The sequence below is a fragment of the Mesoplodon densirostris genome, chromosome X, assembly GCF_025265405.1.
Source record: "Mesoplodon densirostris isolate mMesDen1 chromosome X, mMesDen1 primary haplotype, whole genome shotgun sequence".
Classification (NCBI taxonomy): Eukaryota; Metazoa; Chordata; class Mammalia; order Artiodactyla; family Ziphiidae; genus Mesoplodon; species Mesoplodon densirostris.
In genome coordinates this window covers 46,891,288-46,912,787 of record NC_082681.1, presented here as the reverse complement: position 1 = coordinate 46,912,787, position 21,500 = coordinate 46,891,288, and positions in this window count along the sequence as shown.

Genomic DNA, 21,500 nt, shown 5'->3' with positions numbered 1-21,500 from the left:
TATTTTATTTTTTACACTTTCAAATAAGAATTTTATTTCCCTATAGTGGTTGCCAAACAATGATATTCTACTTCCATCATTCCTGTTACATTTACTGTTTCCTATTAGATCTATTTTTTTGAAGGATAGTTGATGCACAAAATTATATAAGTTACAGGTGTAATTACAACATAGTAATTCACAGTTTTTATACATTACACTCAATTTGTAGTTACTTTAAAATATTTAGTATATTCCCCGTGTTGTATTATATATCCTTGTAGCTTATTTATTTTATACATAATAGTTTGTACCTCTTAATCCCCTACGCTTATCTTGCCCCTACCCCCTTTGCTCTCTCCACTGGTACCTACTAGTTTGTTCTCTAAATCCGTGAGTCTGTTTCTTTTTTGTTATATTTACTAGTGTGTTTTATTTTTTAGATTCTACATATAAGTGATATAATACAGTATTTATCTTTCTCTGACTTATTTCACTTAACGTAATACTCTCCAAGTCTATCCATGTTGTTGCAAATGGCAAAATTTTATTCTTTCTTAAGGCTGAGTAGTATTCCACTGTGTATATATACCACATCTTCTTTATCCATTCATCTGTTGATGGACACTTAGGTTGCTTCCATATCTTGGCAATTGTAAATAATGCTGCTATGAACATTGGGGTTCATGTATCTTTTCGAATTAGTGTTTTTTTTTTCCAGATATATATCCAGGATTGGAATTGCTGGGTCATATAGTACTTCTGTTTTTAGTTTTTTGAGAAGCCTCCATACTGTTTTCCATAGTAGCTGCAATCAATTTACATTCCCACAAATAGTGCACAAGGATTTCCTTATTTCCACATCTTTACCAGCACATTGTTATTTTGTCTTTTTGATAATAACCATTCTGATTGGTATGAGGTGGTATCTCACTGTGGTTTTGATTTGCATTTTTCTGATGGTTAACAGTGTTGAGCATCCTTTCATGTGCCTGTGGGCCATCTGTATGTCTTTGTAAAAATATCTATTCATGTCTTCTGCCCATTTTTAATCAGGTTTTTTTAATGTTGATTTGTGTGAGCTCTTTATATAATTTGGATATTAACCCCTTATTGGTCATGTAATTTGCAAGTATTTTCTCCCATTAAGTATGTAGTCTTTTCATTTTGTTTTTGTTTCCTTAGCTGTGCAAAAGCTTTTAAGTATAATTAGGCCTCTTCTATTTATTTTTGCTTTTATTTCCTTTGCTTTGGGAGATAGATCCAAAAAGTTTTGCTGTGATTTATGTGAAAGGGTGTTCCAGAAATTTTTCTTGTAGGAGTTTTATGATTTTTAGTCTTACATTCCATTTTGAGTTTATTTTTGTATATGGTGTTAAAGAATGTTCTAATTTCATTCATTTACATGTAACTGTCCAGTTTTCTTAGCACCTCTTGATGAAGAGACTGTCTTTTCTCCATTGTATATTTTTGTTTGCTTTGTCTTAGATTAATTGACTAGATACATGGGTCTGTTTCTGGGCTCTATATTCTGTTCCACTGATCTATGTGTCTGTTTCTGTGCCACTGTTTTGTTTTGATTACTGTAGCTTTGTAGTATAGTCTGAAGTCAGGGAGCATGATTCCTATAGCTCTGTTCTTCTTTCTCAAGGTTGTTTTGGCTACTCAGGATATTTTGTGTTTCCATACGAATTTTGAAATTATTTGTTCTGGTTCTATGAAAAATGCCCTCGGTATTTTGATCTTCATATAGTATAATTTGTCTTCTTTCACCTTATTTTAGAATCAAATGGGTATTTTTTTTCTATTTTAGGATCCTAAGGGTAGTCATATTCCTCTGGCCTTTTAAAAAGGTGAATAAATATGGCTTAACTGTAAGATGTATGCTGATTTTACTATTCTTGACCTATTTAAGTGTATGAAGTATGATGTATAATGGCATAGCATCTGCTACAATTCCAGATCTACAAGTGAGGAGGTACTTATTTGTGAAAATAAAATAACATGAAAAATGTTTAAAAACTCTTTACCAAAAATGACATAAATAGGTGGGAAAATAACTAAACCAAATGGTCAGGGACGGTAAGACCTAAAGTTTTGAGATTTGTAGTTTCTTTTCCTTTTATTTTTTTTAAACAGAAAAGTACAGCTCACTTAAGGTGAATATAGAGCCATTTATATTACACTATCTGAGTGGAAGTTGCCAAAAATAATGAAAGTAATTAATTTTTGGTTTTCAATTGGAAAATTCCAAATAAAACTCATTTCATGCAAGTGACTTTAAATTTTTCATATTCAGCTTAACAGTTCAGTTCAACAAACATTTACACTGAGCAGTCTCCCATGGTGTTTAAGAGCATGGGCATTAAAATCAAATGAATTGTGCTTGGTTTCCCAGAGCACAGTTTACTGTCTGACTCTGAGCGAGTTACAACTGCTAATGGTCTTAGTTTCTTCAGCTATGTAGTTGGGCTCTCCTACCTATTTGCAAGGATGCAGCAAGGATTCAACAGGAAAGTATAAGTGTGTGCCTGGCTACAGTAAGCACTCAGTAAGTGATAAGCACTAATGTGTGTGTCAGACTTTGTATGTTGTTTATACAAAGACAGGTAAAACATTATCTGTTATTGAATGTAGAGTAAACTATAAGCAGAGTATATATTGAGACATGACTGTAATGCAGCTGGCTTGACAGTTAACACATACCAAAGAGCTATATTACTTAGTTGTCCATATTGTACATATTATAGAAAATATATACTATACAAGCAATGCTAAATGAGTTATCTGTGTGTAAATATCAAAGAGTATATGAGTTCTCAAACCCTGATATAAAATTCCTGGTGGGGCATAAGTTGGCTATGATTTTACACTACAAAGTATGCTAGCTATAAAATGTATTTTGGGGAAATTCATTATATCCATAACATCTTCAGAGTGAGATCAGCATGTAAGAAAAGCGAAGTTTGCTTTGCTCTAAAATGACTCTTTTTAAAATAAAGTTGACATTTTGGAAAATAGGTGTTTTTTGTTGCTTAGAAGCTTCACATGAAAAACCTCTATGAGGTCAAAAGAGCATGCCTCAACCTTCTGTAGGTTTATTGGTCAATCTCTGTAGATTGCTTTATTGGTCAATCTCTGTAGATTGCTTTATAGTTAAAAGAGCAAGCCCTCCAGAATGCAGTCAAATATATAATAAATTACAGGAACACAACATGATTTATTTTCATGCAAAGAGTGCATTTATATTAACAGAGGAAACATCAATATACAAAACAATGTAATTATCTCATTGAGAGTTATGTGTTAAGTTCTCAGAATTAAGAAGAGCTTTTAGGGTGTGCCATGGGCCCTGATCATTCGTGAGTTAAAGGTAACCTATACAGTAGATGAGTAAAAGATAGGTAGGTGTTTTCTACATCATTTTCTCCCCTTCTGTATCCATCAGCCAACAGAGGTACAAGAGTATCACTAGGACGATGACAAACCCTTCTTATGCCCAATTTACACAATTCAGTTTTCCAATTAATTTAGCATTTTATTTAGACAGAGCTCTCTGTCAACTAACAATCCATACTTGCCATATTCTGATCAGAGCTCACAATGGTCACTCCCAAGGCTCACAGTTTTCTTCTGAATCAGAAGAGGAGGTTCATTAACGTCCAATGTAATATCCAAGTATGGGTTATATTTTGATGTGTTCTTTAGCAATTAATCATTCCTAGGTGGCGTATTAGATGTGATTGTAAATAATGTGACTGCTCCTCTTGGGTGACTTGTAAATGGATTCTGAAGGCAGTTGCATACATATTTTAGGGATATGTGCATACTTCCCACAGCTACTGCCATTGAAAGGTCACTTTTGATATTTACTTTGTGCATGGCTGAGAGGTTACAGAGATGAGGAAGTCTTGGCCCTGCCCTCAAGGATGTTACTGTCTAGTTGAGGAAATTAAATGCATCAATCGACATTTATAGTACAATGTGGTAAGTGCTCTTATAGAAGAGAACACAGGTGCTGTGGGAGACAGATGTGGAACAGATAACCAAGTTAGAGAAGCCTTTATAAATTGGTATGAAAACATATACTTGGATAGATAAGTTCTGAGATGTACATGTCATATGTCATATTTTGCCATCTTCTTTAGTGACAAAAATTTTAATGAAACATCCCAGATGGAAAAAAGAGTTACATAATTGTTTTATTTTCTCTCTTCCAAGGTATTCACATACCCAGGCTCAGAAAGAAGCCTGAGGAACTTTGTTTGGCTTCTCTGTAATGATACCCTGAAGCCAAGCTAACTGGCTTAGTATAATAAGAACAATAAATCAAGAAAATAGAGTTAAGTTTCTAAATGGAACAGAGGTATTCATCATTATGAGTATAACTGTTTATTTTTCTCCCATAAACTGCAGCCATAATACGTGTTTTAATGTGTTTCTGATTTTCCTGGTGATGTGAATCATAGATTCAATCATCCTAATCAACGGCCAAATGTGCCAACCTGGACACTAGCACATTTAATATATGTTTTCTTAGCATAACTAAAAATATTTTCTTTTCCTTCTCTATTTCTCTTCTTTGTACTTTCTGTAGAATGACTATTCTTGTTGGACAGTGAATTGAACAAGAGTGAGGAGGATGGGAGTTAGGCTGTGTTCCAAACTGACAGAATTAGTCTGTGGAAATCAAAAGGTGTCCAGGGACAGTTACAGTGAAGACAGATTTGAGGGGATATTCTTCCTTTCTGCCCTGGGCCAATAGGTCTAATTAAATTAATTCAACTCGCAAACTATTTAAAACATGCTCTATGTGTAAAATGGATTCAAAGGAAAAGAGTGCTACCTCCAAAGCACTCTGTAGCTAGGCATATTGTTTCACACAGCAGACACTGGGTCTAGAGAAGAGGAAAACCACAGTGATTTTCAATCATGATAGGAATAAGTCTTCAGATCATAAATAAGCAGCATGGAGAAATACTTTTTCCCTTCTTGTCATCATAACCCACAAAACCATGGATATTTCAAAGTATAGAGTCAATTCAATTTAATATATATTTCTTGGAGGCATGCTAGAAATATAGTGATACACAAGAAAGACATGAAGTTTGCAGTCTGGAAGGCAAGACAGGTATTGCACAAGTAGTTACAGGTATGACTGTTATGAAGGAAGTCGACAAGATTATGGGAGTATAAGAGGGGTCCTAATTTAGCCTTGGAGCAGGTAGATATGATCAGAGTCTCACCTAGCCTGTATCTTGGAGATAGGAAAGACAAAGGAGAGAATAGTCAGGCTTTATTATTTGTCTGCAATTCTCACTATAGCTGAAACATGCTGCAGAGTCGCTGGGACACTTTCTCTAGGGATTTGGGTGGGGGGCAGTCTCTGTCTGGTTCACATGCTTTATATGTAGGTATTTCCTCTCTAAGCTGCAATGCTTGTTACTCTTTACATTCCACCCCCAAAGATAATGTAGCCATTTCAGCTCAGTGCTAAACTCCCCGTGCTCTGTAACCTTTCTAGAAGGGTTAACCCTTACCCATCACTTAGGAACTTAGGTATGTTTTCCAGAAATTCTATGACATTCTCAGGCCCAGTGCAATGTCTTTACCCTTCTTCCATTTGGCTTCAGAAGCTTGTCTCTCAGGACAAAATGTATGGAATTAAATTTGGTTTTAGCCAGTTCTATAATTTATTCATTGAGAGTCTTCTGGGCCAAGCAGTGCATTGTCAGTAGGAGTTAGTTTTCCCTAGAGAAAAAGAAAGAAATTTTTTTAAAAAAGTGGTGTGTCAGGGGGACTGTGAAGACAACAGTATTTATTCTGGAACTTACAGGGATTCAAAGTTGCTTTCTTGGGTGAAAGGAAGTGTATACAAAAAAAATGGGGATCAGTACTTTGCTCCACAAAATATTCCTCAGGAAGCATGGTAAGTTGTCTTTCTGAAGGTCTGTCCTGTTGTGGCCTGAGTAAAGGGCATTGAGGAGAAAGTGCTGCTTTTCCTTCACACCCAGACCTGGCTGGCTGGGCGGGTGAAAGGCACCCTTGGGATATGATGAATCGTGGAGAGAAATCTGAGTTCTAATAGTTCCAGCTGTGCTGCCAAACCTGGGCAACAGACACTAACCCTGGGCAACTCATTTCTCTTTTCTGGGACTCAGTTTCACCATCTGTAAAACCGCGAAGGTTCAACTGTAATTCTGGGGCTTTCTTCATAGCCATAGGCATTCCATGGAGATATCATTAGGAGTAATTCCAGTGGCCAAGGATTTGTCACTGCGTGCACACACACTCACACACACACACACACACACACACACACACACCCTTGTTTTCAACAAGAGTAGCTCAGCTTTTATCTGCTTTCATGTTTTCATCTCCTCAAGATTCATATATTGAAATTATAATCCCCAGTGTGATGGTATTAGGAGGTAGGACATTGGGAAGTAATTAGGTCATGAGGGTGGAGCCCACATGAATGGGATTAGTGAGTGCCCAGATTTTCATTTCATAATGTATACAAATATCAAATCACTATTTTGTACATCTAAACTAATATAGTATGTTAATTGTAACAATTAAAATTTAAAAAATTAAAGGATCCCTTAGAGATCTCTTGCCCTCTTTCTGCCAAGAGAGGATACAATAAGAGGCAGTCTACAACCCAGTAGAGAGCTCTCACCAGAACCCAACCATGCTGGCATCTTGATCTCAAACTTCCAACTTCCAGAACTGTGGGAAATACATTTCTGTTGTTTAAATGCCACCCAGTCTGTGGTACTTTGTTGTAGCAGCCTGAACTAAGACAATCATTTTAAGGGACTTTGAGGGGCTTTAAGATCCGAGGAAACATCCAAGGTACTTTTATTTGGGATTTTTATAATCAGAAACTTGGACTTTGGAAATTTGAATTTCTACTATTTTTTATTATTGTAATTATTTCATTTGGTTTCGTCTTCATTTTGCTAAAGTTGCTTTTGAAAATGTCATCTTAATTATGTTTCAAGGGAAAGGTATTTCTTTAGGAACATCCTTGGCAGGGCTGGCATCATGGATGTGCTACCTGTGCAGTTGCTTTGTTTACTGCTCTTCTGTTGCTTTCTTGAAATTCTTAATGACTTTTGAACAAGAGATCCTGCATTTTCATATTGTACCAGGTTCCACATATTATGTAACCAATCCTGGTCCTTGGTATCTATTTTATCCTAATTTTACTGTGTTATATGGTCCATAGATGTTTGTGGTAGGGAGAAAAATGGACAGAAAGGGAGTAATGTGGTTTGTTCTAGGCCCTAGACACCCAGAGTTTGTCATCCAGCCTGATATCCAGGTTGAACTGGCTGGAAATTGAGTTGGCCCTAATTCTTGAGATGGGGAGGTGAAGTGTGAAGTTCCCTGAGGCCTAGGTATAGTCATTTCTGTGTTGCTACCTAGGTAATTCATGTCTGTCATATATGAATTATTTTAAAGGTGCCTGATGTGAGCTCTCTTGTAAACTTGGCTACAGAGGCAGGGCAGATAGAGTTCTGGATTAGGAGGATTTACTGCTGCCATCAGATAATAAAAGAGGACCCACTAACACCTTCCTATCACTCTGGATTGCTATATACAGTACAGATTAATAAGTGAATGCTGGCACATACCTTGGGCTCCCCCTTAGGAGAGGTGTTAAAGCATCATTGAGATTATTTATTGTTATTGTTTATGCCATTCTTATGAAGCCCGCAGGGTGAGGCCTAACATGATGATTAACATTGCAGAGCTGTAGGCATCAGAGTGAAGATATATATCCCAGCCTTAGCAACCTGGAGGTAAGCTCCAAGCTAACAAGCATGACAGATTAAAAGCCTGTTTCACCTGGATGTCATGACACCAGTAGAGTTGTTAGGTACTGACCCACCATCACTAAGATGCATACTTTAAGGTGTTCTCCATGAGAAACACTGGGTCTTTTTTCTTCTCACAGGATCTTCTTGGAATTAGCAACAGAGATATGGTGGCTGTATGGGAGCAATCTGTGGCTGTAGAAAGTTTTAAGACAAATGAATTTGCTAGTCAATAACCAAGGCTTTTCTGGTGCCTTTTCTGATCAGGTGAAGAATCATCTCTATTTTCTTGGTCTATTAAAAAGAGTTCCAAAGAAAGTGTGTATACCCTAACTTCTCTCATGTTAGAGAAGGAGCTTTAAGAAGAATACATTAGCTTAGTGAAGTTTATTTGAATTAGCCCTTATTATTTGCAGCTTACATTGCCATGTTTGGAAATAGACTATCATGTGCCTTCTCATTTCTAAGCTACTACTTACATTTAGTACAAGCAGAGTAGGTATGTGGGTCTTCTACCAGCATGTACTCGTGGCGTTCAGGGACTTATAGTGGTCCCTTGCAGTTTCTGAAATCAATCTTGCTCTGAAATGGGGCCACCCAGTTTGCTGCTTTTCCCTCCTACAGTCATTTAGAGTTATTGATTTACACTGAAAAATAAAGTTGGAGCATTTTTTTTGAATAGACTCTTTTTCAAGGGCTGCCAGGAAGATCGGCCCCTTTGCCAATATGATCTAAGCTTGCTTGACTTAGTGCCTCATTCTTGAGGTTTTCTCTGGCATTTGAAGGTACCAACTGGGGATTATGCCCCATGAGCACAGCTGACTACATGTGTGGGTACAGTCAGTAACCATCCACATCAAAGGGCCCAACTCCTCTGCCTTAAGATTTCATTCTCTCTGGCCTGATAGAATGTTGGAAAAGCCCATGTTATGCCTTTCCTTTGCTTCTATTACTCTCTTTGACCGACCAGAATGCCTTCCTCTGTTCCCTCTCCCTGCCCAAACCCATCCTTCATGACTCCTTGTGCCACCATCTCCATGAAGCCTTTTCTAAGTACTTCTTCTCAAGCCAAACATCCTGTCCTTGAAATTCAGATGGTACTTGAGCCCTGTACCATGTTTTACACTTAGCTATCCTGTATCTTAAGTTGCCTTTTCTTATTATTGTTTTTGGTCTCTTTAGCTATATAGTGGCTATAGTGTACATACTTATTTATCTGTTGTTGTAGTTGTTTTTTTTTTATCCTGCAGAGCACTGGTACAACTTAATAAATACATTATTGATTATTGAGTCACTGGAAGCGTTAAATCCTTGATGGCTTCATTAAGAATGTAAATATTATCTGAAAAGGGCAGCCATTTACTTTATGTAAACTAGCTTGTTACGTTAACCTAAAACACAAATCTGGGGTAATCTATTGGAGAAAAAGAGGAAAGGAAGAGTACCAAAGGTGTTGCTTAGAATTATCATCCCCCCCAAAAAAGGTCATTCTTGTTTGAAGATGAGGAAACTAAGGCATAGAGATGCTAACTGACTTGCCCAGGATTACACATCTAGTGTGCAACAGAACCAAAACTGGAACCCCAATTCTCTGACTAATGTTATGCTCTTCCCCACTGAAACATGATATCCTGGCAACCTTGGGTGGGTAAGGGTCCTTCACTTTTTCTGTGTCTCTCTTAAAATGCAGCACTCAGAAGATATGTGTGTGTATGGGGAAGCAGAGTTGGGGGAAAAAGAATAGCTATCAACTCCTTAGAAATTTGAGTGCTGGCTAATTACAGTATGTGAGCTAAAACTGAAATGTTAATCTCTCTTCATCTTCCCCCTCACTCTTCTAACAACTCCTCCCCTCCCCCTGTTTCACTCCTCTTCACATCCCACCTTCCCTCCCCTCCTCCCCTCAAGCATCTAATTACAGTTTTGCAAGAAAAATGACAGACTACATACTGCTATATTCACACCTGGAATTTTCATTGATTTTACTGAATCAAGCTCCAGTACCACTATGCGTTGCATTCCCATAGCAACACCAAATAGTAGAATGGAGGGGGAAAAACTGAAAGCTCAGCAATATGGCTTCTTGATCTTGTGCATTTATGACTTTGCTCTTCCTGAATAAGTTGCCTACTTTTCTAACTTTGTTTTTGAAAAGGAGACACAAATTAGAATGATACCGCTTCATGTTTTGATTGCTTTGCATTTGAAAAATGCACAAAAGCATGTTGCTCTACAGTAACAGAAAATAATGAGTTTTGGATAAGAGACATAGGAGGAGGTATAAAAAAGTTCGTAAAAGCCTCCTGAGAACTCTGGTTTCTCTGACCTACTAGAGTAATAATCAGAGTAATCTGGGGGCCTCTGACATATCCTTCTACCTACAGTGGCCCTTCATGTGCCTATCAGCCTCAGTGTCACCTGTGCTCAGAAGAAAAGAAAAAGAAATTATATGTTTCAAAATCAAAGGAAGCTGCCTGAGTAGACCAAAACAAAACCAAAAAAGCAAACACAAAAAGCAAATCCCAGTGAACAAAGCAGAATTGAATAGGGGCATTGAATGCCAGACTAAGGAGCTTTGATTTTTATCCTAAAGGCAAATCAGAATCATTGAAAGTGTGGCAGGAAGAGATTAAACAAGGCGCCCAGGCTGTAATGGCTGATCCAGAGCTAGTATCAAAGTCCTTGACTCAGATTCCTATGTATTCAGTTACTTCTCTAAGTAACAGCATTTAGGATAGAAATATAAAAGCACAGAGGTTAAGAGATTGGGCTCTAGACTCAGACTGCCTTTGTTCACATCCCAACTTCAGCACCTTCTAACTGTGTGACCTTGGATCTCAGTTTCCACACCTGCACAATGGTAATAATAAGAGTACTTAGGTCATCAGATTTTTTTCTGAGGATTAAATGAGATAATATATAAAGATTGAGCACAATGTCTGGCACATAGTAAGTGCTTAATGGTGGTTGCTATTAAAAATTTTTAAAAAGGGAATGGAAGGGAAAAGGAAAGGAAAGAAAAGAAAAAAAAAGAAAAGAAAAGCAGTCAGAGGTCAAATATTGCTGCCTTGGAGTCAGATCACATTTAGAGATTTGAACTGACCTGAGCCCTTGCCTGGTTTTTATTGTCTTGTTGGATCAAAGATGTGAATTTCCTTTCAGCTTTGCTTGAGTTGCTGGATCTCTTGTCTCCATCCCCTCTGTAAAATGAAGTCTGTTTTGATGCCAGCCATGTGCTGATGCTAGAGGGTGCTGCCATTATCATGACTTGGCTCCCCTTCCCATGGATAATATTTTTTCAAGTCTCCTTTCAGTCTCAGCTCCGTTGTCATCTCATCCAAGAATTCTTCCCTGACCAACATATGTAAAATAGCTCCCCAACCCATCCCTTCAAGAACTCTCAGTCCCATTATTTTGTTTTATTTTTCCATAGAGCATATTATTAATTCAGATTACCTAATGTGTTTACTCATTTATTGTCCGATTTCCCCCACTGACAAGTAATCTACTTAAGAGCAGAGGCCCTGTCTGCTTTATAGTCAGCACTTTTTCCCAGGCTCCCAGCACAGTCCTGGCTCAGAGTAGTTGCTCGATAAATATTTGCTGGATGGATGGATGGATGGATGAATGAATTAATGAATCACTGAATTTGGCAGGTACTTATTAAACACTCATTATATACTTACCACCTGATTACCTGTTTTGCAGAGAAGACACTGCTGGCCTCCTGAAGAGTTTACCAACAGAAATGCCAGACTTTGAATTGTTGATGTGTGCTGTGTTTCTTGTTGTTTGCTCTCACTGTGGCTTTCACAGCAGCAGCCATTCAGTACTGTTTCAGGGTTCATGGAACAAGCTATTTCCAAGGCGCTCTTCAGAGCTGCAGAGTTTGGTTTGACTTGCTTCAGGAATATTGCCAGCCACCTTGCTTCCTCCTAATTCACTGTTAGATCATTGAGTTCTGAAAATGTTGGCATGGTTATCTCCTAACACGCCCAAACTGAAGGTAAATAAATACACTTGGGAAGCTGATGTTTTGCCAAGATTTTTGTCCTGTGCACCTAAAGGCAAACTACAGTGAGGCTAAGTTGACCTCTTCTTAGTGACTTAGGTATTATAGTAATTTTCTTTAAGCTTATTGCTTCTTTTCTATACAGAAAGATGTTAAGTCTTAAGAGGAAGCACTGGGAAGAAGAAAAATTATTTGCCCCAAGTGCAAAGGGTAGGAAACTAAATCAGCAATCACTGCTAACGACACCCACCTCCAAGGCACCATTCTCAGTGCTTTACATGCATTTACTCTAAGGAAGAAAAGGACACTTTAGGGCTGAAGCTAAGAGAACTTTGTTTTTGCTGTATGTCATTAGACCTTTTCTTTTACTGGGATAAGACACATCAACATCCTTGTTTAGGGATATTAGAAAGTACTGTTTTAAGACCTTAATTGTGCTTTTTAAACTATTGACTTACCTTCTCTGGGACTCTGCATCCCCTATTTGGGCAGTGAGGGCGATGCTACAAGCTCTATCCATGAAATAGGAGTGTTGAATGGCTGTTATCTAATTTTCTCTGTATGGCAAAAAGTTCATAAATGTGGCATTGTTTGGTCATTTTAATGGTCATTATTACTTACTTGGGTTTCTTTATCCTGGACAGGTGCTAATAGTAACCAGTTCTTCTCATTACATGTGGCTGCCTACCAGGATTAAAGCACCCACAATTCCTTGGGGTCTCTGTGATCAGTTATTGAATAGTTCGTTAGTGGTAGCGATGGGATTTCAGAAATGAGATCTGGATTTAACTGAGCTATTATAGAGTTTTCCAGGTTTTAGTATGTGTATATTGGACTTTATTTTTTTAAAGTTACAAAAATGTAACTTTTACTTTTAATTGTCACATTATTTTGATTAAGGAAAATATTTTGAATCATCTTAAGGAAGTAGTTAACACATTTGCTCTTCCAACCAGGAGATTTCACTATAAATCTAATTATTCGTATTTCACACATTTCACACAATAATGCTATTTGCATAACAAGAAAGCATTTCCCTCAGGAATGCTGAGCATGTCCTACACACATCAGTTTGGCTTTATGGAAAGCACTCTGAGTCTAGGTGTTTCTCCTGGACATTAATGGGGTCAGTGCCCTCACCTGCCATTCCGAATTAGAAATCACCCCTGGATCCCGTTGTGCCCTTAGGGCTAGTAAGTAGATTCCATGCCCTGGGACTCAAATAATTTTTCAGTAGTGTCCTTTACCTTCCTTGGGTCACTCTATAATTCCTGAAATAGGTGATGATTTTTAAGTTTGGAGTTTAAATTGGGTAAGAGGAGAAACAAAATGTCTTCTTTTTCGACTCATCTATTCTTCCTCTGCTCCTATTCTAATATTTTTGACACCAGGTTTCTCTCAGTGCTGCTTTATTTATTTATTTATTTTTCTTAAAAAGTATTTTTTATTTTAATTTTTTTTCACACACACACACACACACTGTATTTTATTTTTACAAGAGATAAACTGACACCAAGCATTGTAAATGGATGACCACAACAAAAGCAACAATGATTGCAATTACCAAACACAAAACACACTCATACTATATCATAATATTGACATTCAGTCCAGTAATCCTCCACTGTAACAGCTCCTTTACTTTGCAGTGAAAATTGATTTGTATATTTTTTGCCTCTGAGTCCTTGTGGGATTTTTTTTTATTTAAACAGAAAGTCACAAAAATTATAATCATCCTCATCAGTTCACTCAGTCCCATGTAATTAATTTTTTTTCATCTTGATATTTTGTTAGCACCTTTATGAATTCATCAGTTTTCCATTAGAGTTCTGAAAATGCTTATTCATTCAGTTCAGCAGTATAGTCAGTTACCAGAAACCTGTACTTGTCAGAGTCTTTTCCATGAATTCCTTGAAGATGAAACCCTTTTATAGGAACATTTTTGCAAAAACATCAGAGTACACCCAGAACTGTCTGTAATGACAAAAGACTTAAAAATGACCACAGTTGGTCCAGTGGTTAAGACTCCGTGCTCCCACTGCAGGGGGCACAGGTTCAATCCCTGGTTGGGGAAGATCCAGAATGCTGCACAGCGCAGCCAAAAAAAATAACTATAAAAAATAAAAACTCTCAGTGCTGCTTTAAAAGGTTCTTTGTATAAGATTAAAAGTAAACAGCGTGGGCTTCCCTGGTGGCGCAGTGTTTGAGAGTCCGCCTGCCAATGCAGGGGACACGGGTTCGTGCCCCGTTCCGGGAAGATCCCACATGACGCGGAGCGGCTGGGCCTGTGAGCCATGGCCGTAGAGCTTGCGCTCTGGAGCCTGTGTTCTGCAGCGGGAGAGGCCACAGCAGTGAGGGGCCCGTGTACGGCAAAAAAAAAAAAAAAAAAGTAAACAGCGTATCTTTGCAAATAACAAGACATAAATATAAGTATCTTTCAAGTATATAGGATTCATTTTCCACATATACCATAACTTAATGATAGGATCTATTTGTTCATGTGTTTGTGTGTGTGTGTGTAATTATGCAATCAGATACTTTTTATGGCTCTATGATAGGTTCACTTGTATTTTCGATGATCTGTGAAATTTGATGGTGAGTGCATGTTACTCAAAATTCATTGATTAATCCAGGTTGGGCTTGAAAATTGCCCAATAACTGCTTTATAGAACTAATATAATTTAGATTCATTCATTTCAACCAATTCCTAAACAAAACCTTCAGGGGAAGAAAGCTCCTTTGGCTTTCTCTGAGAAATATGCATAATGGTTGACTTGTCAATTTTTTTTTTTTGCGTTACTTGCCTTTATCATAGAATTACATTGTGCCAGGGATTAATTTCTTGTGTATCCATGAAAAAGAAGAAATAACTCTTTATCCATCTCTACCTAAATCAACATCAAAGACATGCAGATATGATTCATGAATATTAGTTAGTTTGGATAATACGGCAGACTGGAATCTAGTAGGGTGCTCTAAAGAAAAAACCCTCATGTATGGATCCCACCCTAGAGATTCTATTTAAGTGGTAGGTTATGGGACTCTGACATGAGTATTTTTTATAGTGCCCCACATGATTCTAATATTCAGCCAAGGCAGAGAATCATTGCTCAAGATCAGGGTTGGCAAACATTTTCTGTAAAGGGCCACATAGTAAACATTTTAGGCTTAGCAAGTCAGACAATGTCTGTTGCAACTACTCAACTTTTCCATTGTAGCTTGAAAGCAACTTTAGACAATACAGAAATGAATGAGTGTGGTATATTTGAATAAACTTTATATACAAATACAGGAATCAGAACCAGATTTGGCCTGAGCGCTGTAATTGCTGACCCCTGTACTGGGTCAGTGGTCCTCCAATTATAGAATGCATCAGATCACATGGAGAGCTTGTTAAAGTACAGATTGTTGAGCTCTTCTGATTCAGTAGATAAGGGAAGACAGCAAGAATTTGTATTGCTAACAGGTTTCCACGTGATGCTGATGCTGCTGGTCTGGAAACCATACTTTTGGAAAACCACTGATCTAGACCCTTTTAGCTCTAACTACACTGCTTCATGATCAGTCTAATACAGCCCATTTTTAGACCTCCAGTTAAAGTTAGTGGAAGAGCAGAATAATTCCTTATATGATACAAAATATATTAATAAAATACCAATACAAAAATGTAGCATTGTGGTTAATTATGAAAATGAAAGTATTCTTATTGAAGCTGGGAACAAGGCAATATCACCACTATTATTTGACTCAATTCTGGATGTATCAGCTAATACAATTAGATGAAAGAAAGATGTAAAATATTTAAAAATTGGAAAAAAGAGGCAAAATGATTATCATTTACAAATGATATGATTGTTACACTTGGAAAATCCAAGTGTACTAACTGGAAATTATTAGAACTATATAACATATAAGTACATATTTGTAGAAATAAAGAAATTATGTAATGGATTCCCTGTATAAAAGCAGCTAAAAGCTAGAATTAATATTGTCTGATCATTAAGAAATATATACACCCAATCTGAAGAAAAAAATTTAAAACTATATTGAGGGACATGAATAGATGGAAAGAGATACCTTGTTTACCTTCTTCTTGGATAGGAAGACAATATTAAAAGATGTTAATTAATGTGAACCCAACTAAAATACTAAGGGAACTTTGGGCTAGGCATAATGATTACAAAATACATGGAAAATATGAAAATAAACATGTGAGTATAGCTAGGAAATTATGAAAAGTAGGAGTAATGACTAAAGATTAACTTTATAATATATATTATAAACTAGAGTAATTAAGGTACAGGAATAGGAAGAAATGTCAAATAAAGAGATTTTTTACCCCAGAAATAGACCTAACACTAACATATAATTAGAGAGCCATGTTAAAATAGAGAAAATTATGTTGAAACTGACTATACATTTAGGGAGAGAAAGGTAAATGAGGATGAGTCCCTATCTCATTCTCTATAGTGAAATTAATTCCAGGGAGATCATAGATTTGAAAATGAAATAAGTAAAATTATAAAAGTATAGGAAGTGAACACTGGCCATGTAGAAGTTGGGTAGGGGTCTTGAAATATAAAAGATCTAAGACATAAAATATAGAAACTCTAGTGAATAATATTAATAAATTTCACTATATAAATTTTAAAATCCTTCACAGGAGAAAAAGTATAATGATCAAAGGGAAAAGCTAGAAAATATTTTTCAACACATATAACAGATAAAAGTCTAATAATTGGCATTCTTATGAATCAGTACAAGATCACTATTTAATATAAAAGAAAAGCGATAACAAGCAATTCAACTAAAGAGAAATAGAAATGGCTTATAAACATAGGAATCTTCAGTTTCACTCATGAGTAAATGCAGATTAAAGTAAGTGGTAAATATTAATTTTGTATAATATGCAGTGTTGGCAAGTGAACAGATAACATAGTTAGAAGCAACTCTGTTACTAGAAATTTGTTCTACTGATTGGTGGTTCTTAACCTGGGTGATATGCCCCAAAGGGGACATTTGGCAATGTCTGGAGGCATTTTTGATTGTCACAAGACGGGTGGGTGAGCTACTGGAATTTAGTCAATAGAAGCCAGGGATATTTCTAAACATCCTACAGTGCATTAAACAACACCCTGCAACAAATAATTATTTGGCTGAAAGTGTCAATTATGCTGAGGTTGAGAAATCCTACTATAGATATACAAGCATACAAACATGTACATTCAAGGGTGTTCTTTGCAGCATCATTTTTAAAAACAAAAGACTGGAAGCACGCTAAATGTCCATCAGTAGAAGTCTGATCACATAAACTATGACATATTCACAGAGTGCTATTATACAGTCTATAAAAATAATAAAGTACATATATACGGATAGGAAAATATTTACGAGATATGCTAAGTAAAGAAAAATCAGGATTCAGAACATGTATACAATATATGTCCCCATTTGTGAAATAGAAGAGGGTATACATGAATATATATATATGCATATACATGTGAAAATCCACAAGCATCACAAGAAATTATTGAAAATAGTCACTCTTGGGTAATGGGTCTAGGCGGGGACACTCACTTTTTATTGTGTTCTCTTTTGTTGCATTTGATATTTTACTTTATGAGTGGTTTTTTTTCATACTTTTTAAAGAAATCCAGGCTGATATTACTCCATCTTACCTTCCCCAGCCTTCTTACTCATTTTCTCCCTAAACAAAACCTGCTCTCCAGGGAAGATGGATCAAGATTTATTGGTCTGTTTGCTTTTGCTCTGTACCTTCTGCTAATGAAGCCTATCTCCCAATTGACTTCTTAAATTTTTTTTTTAAGTCCCTCAAGGAATGACCCAGCAATCCCACTACTGGGCATATACCCTGAGAAAACCACAATTCAAAAAGAGACATGTACCACAATGTTCATTGCAGCACTATTTACAATAACCAGGACATGGAAGAAACCTACATGTCCATCGACAGATGAATGGATAAAGAAGATGTGGCACATATATACAATGGGATATTACTCAGCCATAAAAAGAAACGGAATTCAGTTATTTGTAGTGAGGTGGATGGACCTAGAGAGTGTCATACAGAGTGAAGTTAAGTCAAAAAGAGGAAAACAAATACTGTATGCTAGCACATATATATGGAATCTAAAAAAAAATGTTCTGAAGAACCTAGGGGCAGGACAGGAATAAAGACTCAGACGTAGAGAATGGACTTGAGGACACAGGAAGGGGGAAGGTTAAGCTGGGACAAAGTGAGAGGGTGGCATGGACACATATACACTGTCAAATGTAAAATAGCTAGCTAGTGGGAAGCAGCTGCATAGAACAGGGAGATCGGCTCAGTGCTTTGTGACCACCTAGAGGGGTGGGATAGGGAGGGTGGGAGGGAGACGCAAGAGGGAGGGGATATGGGGATATATGTGTACGTATAGCTGATTCACTTTGTTATACAGCAGAATCTAGCACAACATTGTAAAGCAATTATACTCCAATAAAGATGTAAAAAGAAAAAATCCCTCAGGGAAAGTCCCATCTCAAAGACCGCTTTCTAAACCCAGTCTTTCCTAGTATCCTCAGTTTTAGGGCACTCACACCCTGTGTTGTAGTGATTTATGAAATTTTGGTTTTCTTCTTGTCTCCACCTCAAGAACCCGCATTAGACTGTGAGCTTTTCAAGGGCAAAACCATGTGGTATTCATCTTTGAACCAGTTACAATGTGCACCAGAGTGCCTAAGGCATAATCATTGGTCAATAAATGGTTGTTAGATTGAATTGAACTGAATGACAGCTTATAATATATAGTGAACTATAAATAGATAAGCAGAAAATCAAAAGCAAATAGAAAAACAGTAAGATTTTTCCATCTGTTAGCAGCCTAAACTCGAGTGTTGTTTAGTAGTTTTTGAGCTTAACATTTGAGTATATACTGCATTTTCTGAACAGAAACCAACCCTGTATAATATACCTAGGTAATGTTTTTGTATTTTGTTTCCTTTAATAAAATCATTTCAATTCTTATAGCAGTTCCACTGAAATTGTAATTGCTACTTTTAAGTGTCAGTCATTTTTTATATGTCTCACTGGGGAAAATACTATTTGTTTTTATTTTACACATGACACATCAATTCTAGAAGTGAATGAGACACTTCTTTTAACCTCTCTAGCCTCTATGTTTCTAAACTATTGTATGATTCTGCTGAAAAGCAGCATTTCAGATATTCATGAGGATGAAACATGTCCATCATCATCACACCTCCATTTCTTTAGGAACAACATGAGATATAGTAGAGAAACTCATTATGTTGTTTCTTGAGGAATGCATCATCCGTTTCATACATCCCATGATAAGGTAAAACTACAGTAGGAGTTTTATTATGGAATTAGAAGATCTTGGTCTTTTGAGCCATTTTGCATTCTCCAAAAACTTTAAAATCAGATTTGGGCTTGGTTGGAAGGTGTGACAGTACTGAGTCTTGCCATATCCTAGTCTTTCTGGGTTTTACTAGTCGTCTCTCCATACATGAACATATTCATAGGTGTTTTCAAGTCAGAATTTGATATATTTATCACTATAGCTCTGATTTCTTTACTAGAGGGGGAAAATTATTCTGCACTATCTAATATCCTATGTATATAGCATTCTCTATTTCCAACACAATTCTAGCATCTAATAGAAATGGGCCATGGTTTCTCCCCCTGTGAAGCATTATTACAGCCATTGACTACCCACTTAACAGTGGTTACTGTACTTCAGTGTATATGCTATTGCTTAAACACACCTTCATTCCTCAGTTCAACCTCATCCCAACTAGTGCAAAGTTAGTGAGCTCACCAGTCATAGCGAACAGATCTGTGGTTGCCAATAGGGAGGGGGAGTGGGGGAGGGATGGATCGGGAGTTTGGGGTTAGTAGATGCAAACTATTATATAGAGAACGGATAAACAAGAAGGTCCTATTGTATAGCACAGGGAACTGTATTTAATATCCTGTGATAACCCATAATGGAAAATAATATAAAAAAGAATGTATACATATATGTATACATGTGTATATATATATATATATATATATAACTGAATCAGTTTGCTATACAGCAGAAATTAACACAACATTGCAAAGCAACTATACTTCCAAAAAAAAAGTTAGTGAACTCACTTTCCATTCTAACAATATTCTAGCTATACAGCAATTTCACTTGTTTTCAAATTTTAAATCAAATCACGTTAGCAAGGGTAGATGTAGAAACTTAAGATCCTCTGGCCTTTCTACAGGTATTTTCCTTGACAAGGACCCAATTGACTTAGCCATTTAGCAACGTACATTTTGGGGGCACATTAATAAATTGTACACAAACGAACATCTGAACATCTAGAATTAACTTTTAGCTTCTCAGATAGAATAAAAAATATAAGATCCAGATGTTGCTGTTATTACCGTTATTAATTTAGCCAGTTGTAATGTTTATTGGATTTCAACTTTGGATAAATTGAAGGAAGCAGGGAGAGAAATAATCAGTTTATTTTCTTTAAGTGTAAAGCCAATGTAAGAAAATCTGCCATGGCTAATTATAGTGTCCAGACTAAGAACTTTCAGTCTCTTCCAGAATAATTTATGAGCACAGAGTTAATCACACATATGGGATTTTCAGAACATTTAATTAAGAAAAAAATATGAAAAACACTCTTGAGAAAACATGACCCACAACATTCCCATTACCCCTGCTCTCAAACTTTCCCATTGGCAACTATCTTACTTATCTGTTCCTACCTGTTACTTTGTTAGATAGTATGTAAGGGAGCCACAAAAGTAGAATAAGACCTGATCTTTGCTTTCAGGTTAGCTCTGGAGATAGTAATTAACATGGAAACAAGCACTGCATTGGGTGACTCAGACAAATATGATAGAAGCATAGAATTTCGAATGGACTGGGGTAATCGGGGCAGGTCGTATGGTATAGGTGGGCCTTGTAGATGGATTACAAAATTAGTGTTTCAGAAATATTAGTGCAGAATAATGCTAATCATGGGTTAGAGACTCCATCCTCCCTTGAGGTAAGAGGAATATTCTCAGATTACAGAAAATATGTTTTAAAATAGTTCCTTAATACAGATATACTTGAAAATGTTTATTGTTTTGTTGTTGGAAAGCAGCAGAAAGGAGAGATGAAAGTGATGTCTTAATATTTTTAACCTGTGGTTAAGGACCAACTACAAAGAAAATGATTAGAACTGACTGCAAGTAATAGGAATAAAAAGAAAAGTAATAAACATATCAAAAATCAAATTCACCTAGTTTTACTTTATGTTTACAGAAGATTGAATTAAATGACTTTTCAGCTTCAAAATCTGTAAATTTATTAAAGCATCAGTGCTTATCTCTTTCTAGAATAGATTCAAGTGTTCACAGATAATACTGATCAAAGAGCAGAGTCCCATATCAAAATATTTTAATTACAAAAATAAACACTGAAAAGACCCCATTGATGTTTCACTGCTAAGTTAAATGACCAAATGACTGGTAACAGAGATTGTACATGCTTGGGAGGGTAAGTGTTTTACTGCAACTTATAACTGTCCACACAGGTGTCAGCTTGTAATTACTGCCTCTTGTCAGAATTATCCTACCCACATGGATTTCCCAGAATTTAGCAAAAAGTGTCATAATCAAGAAAATGAAG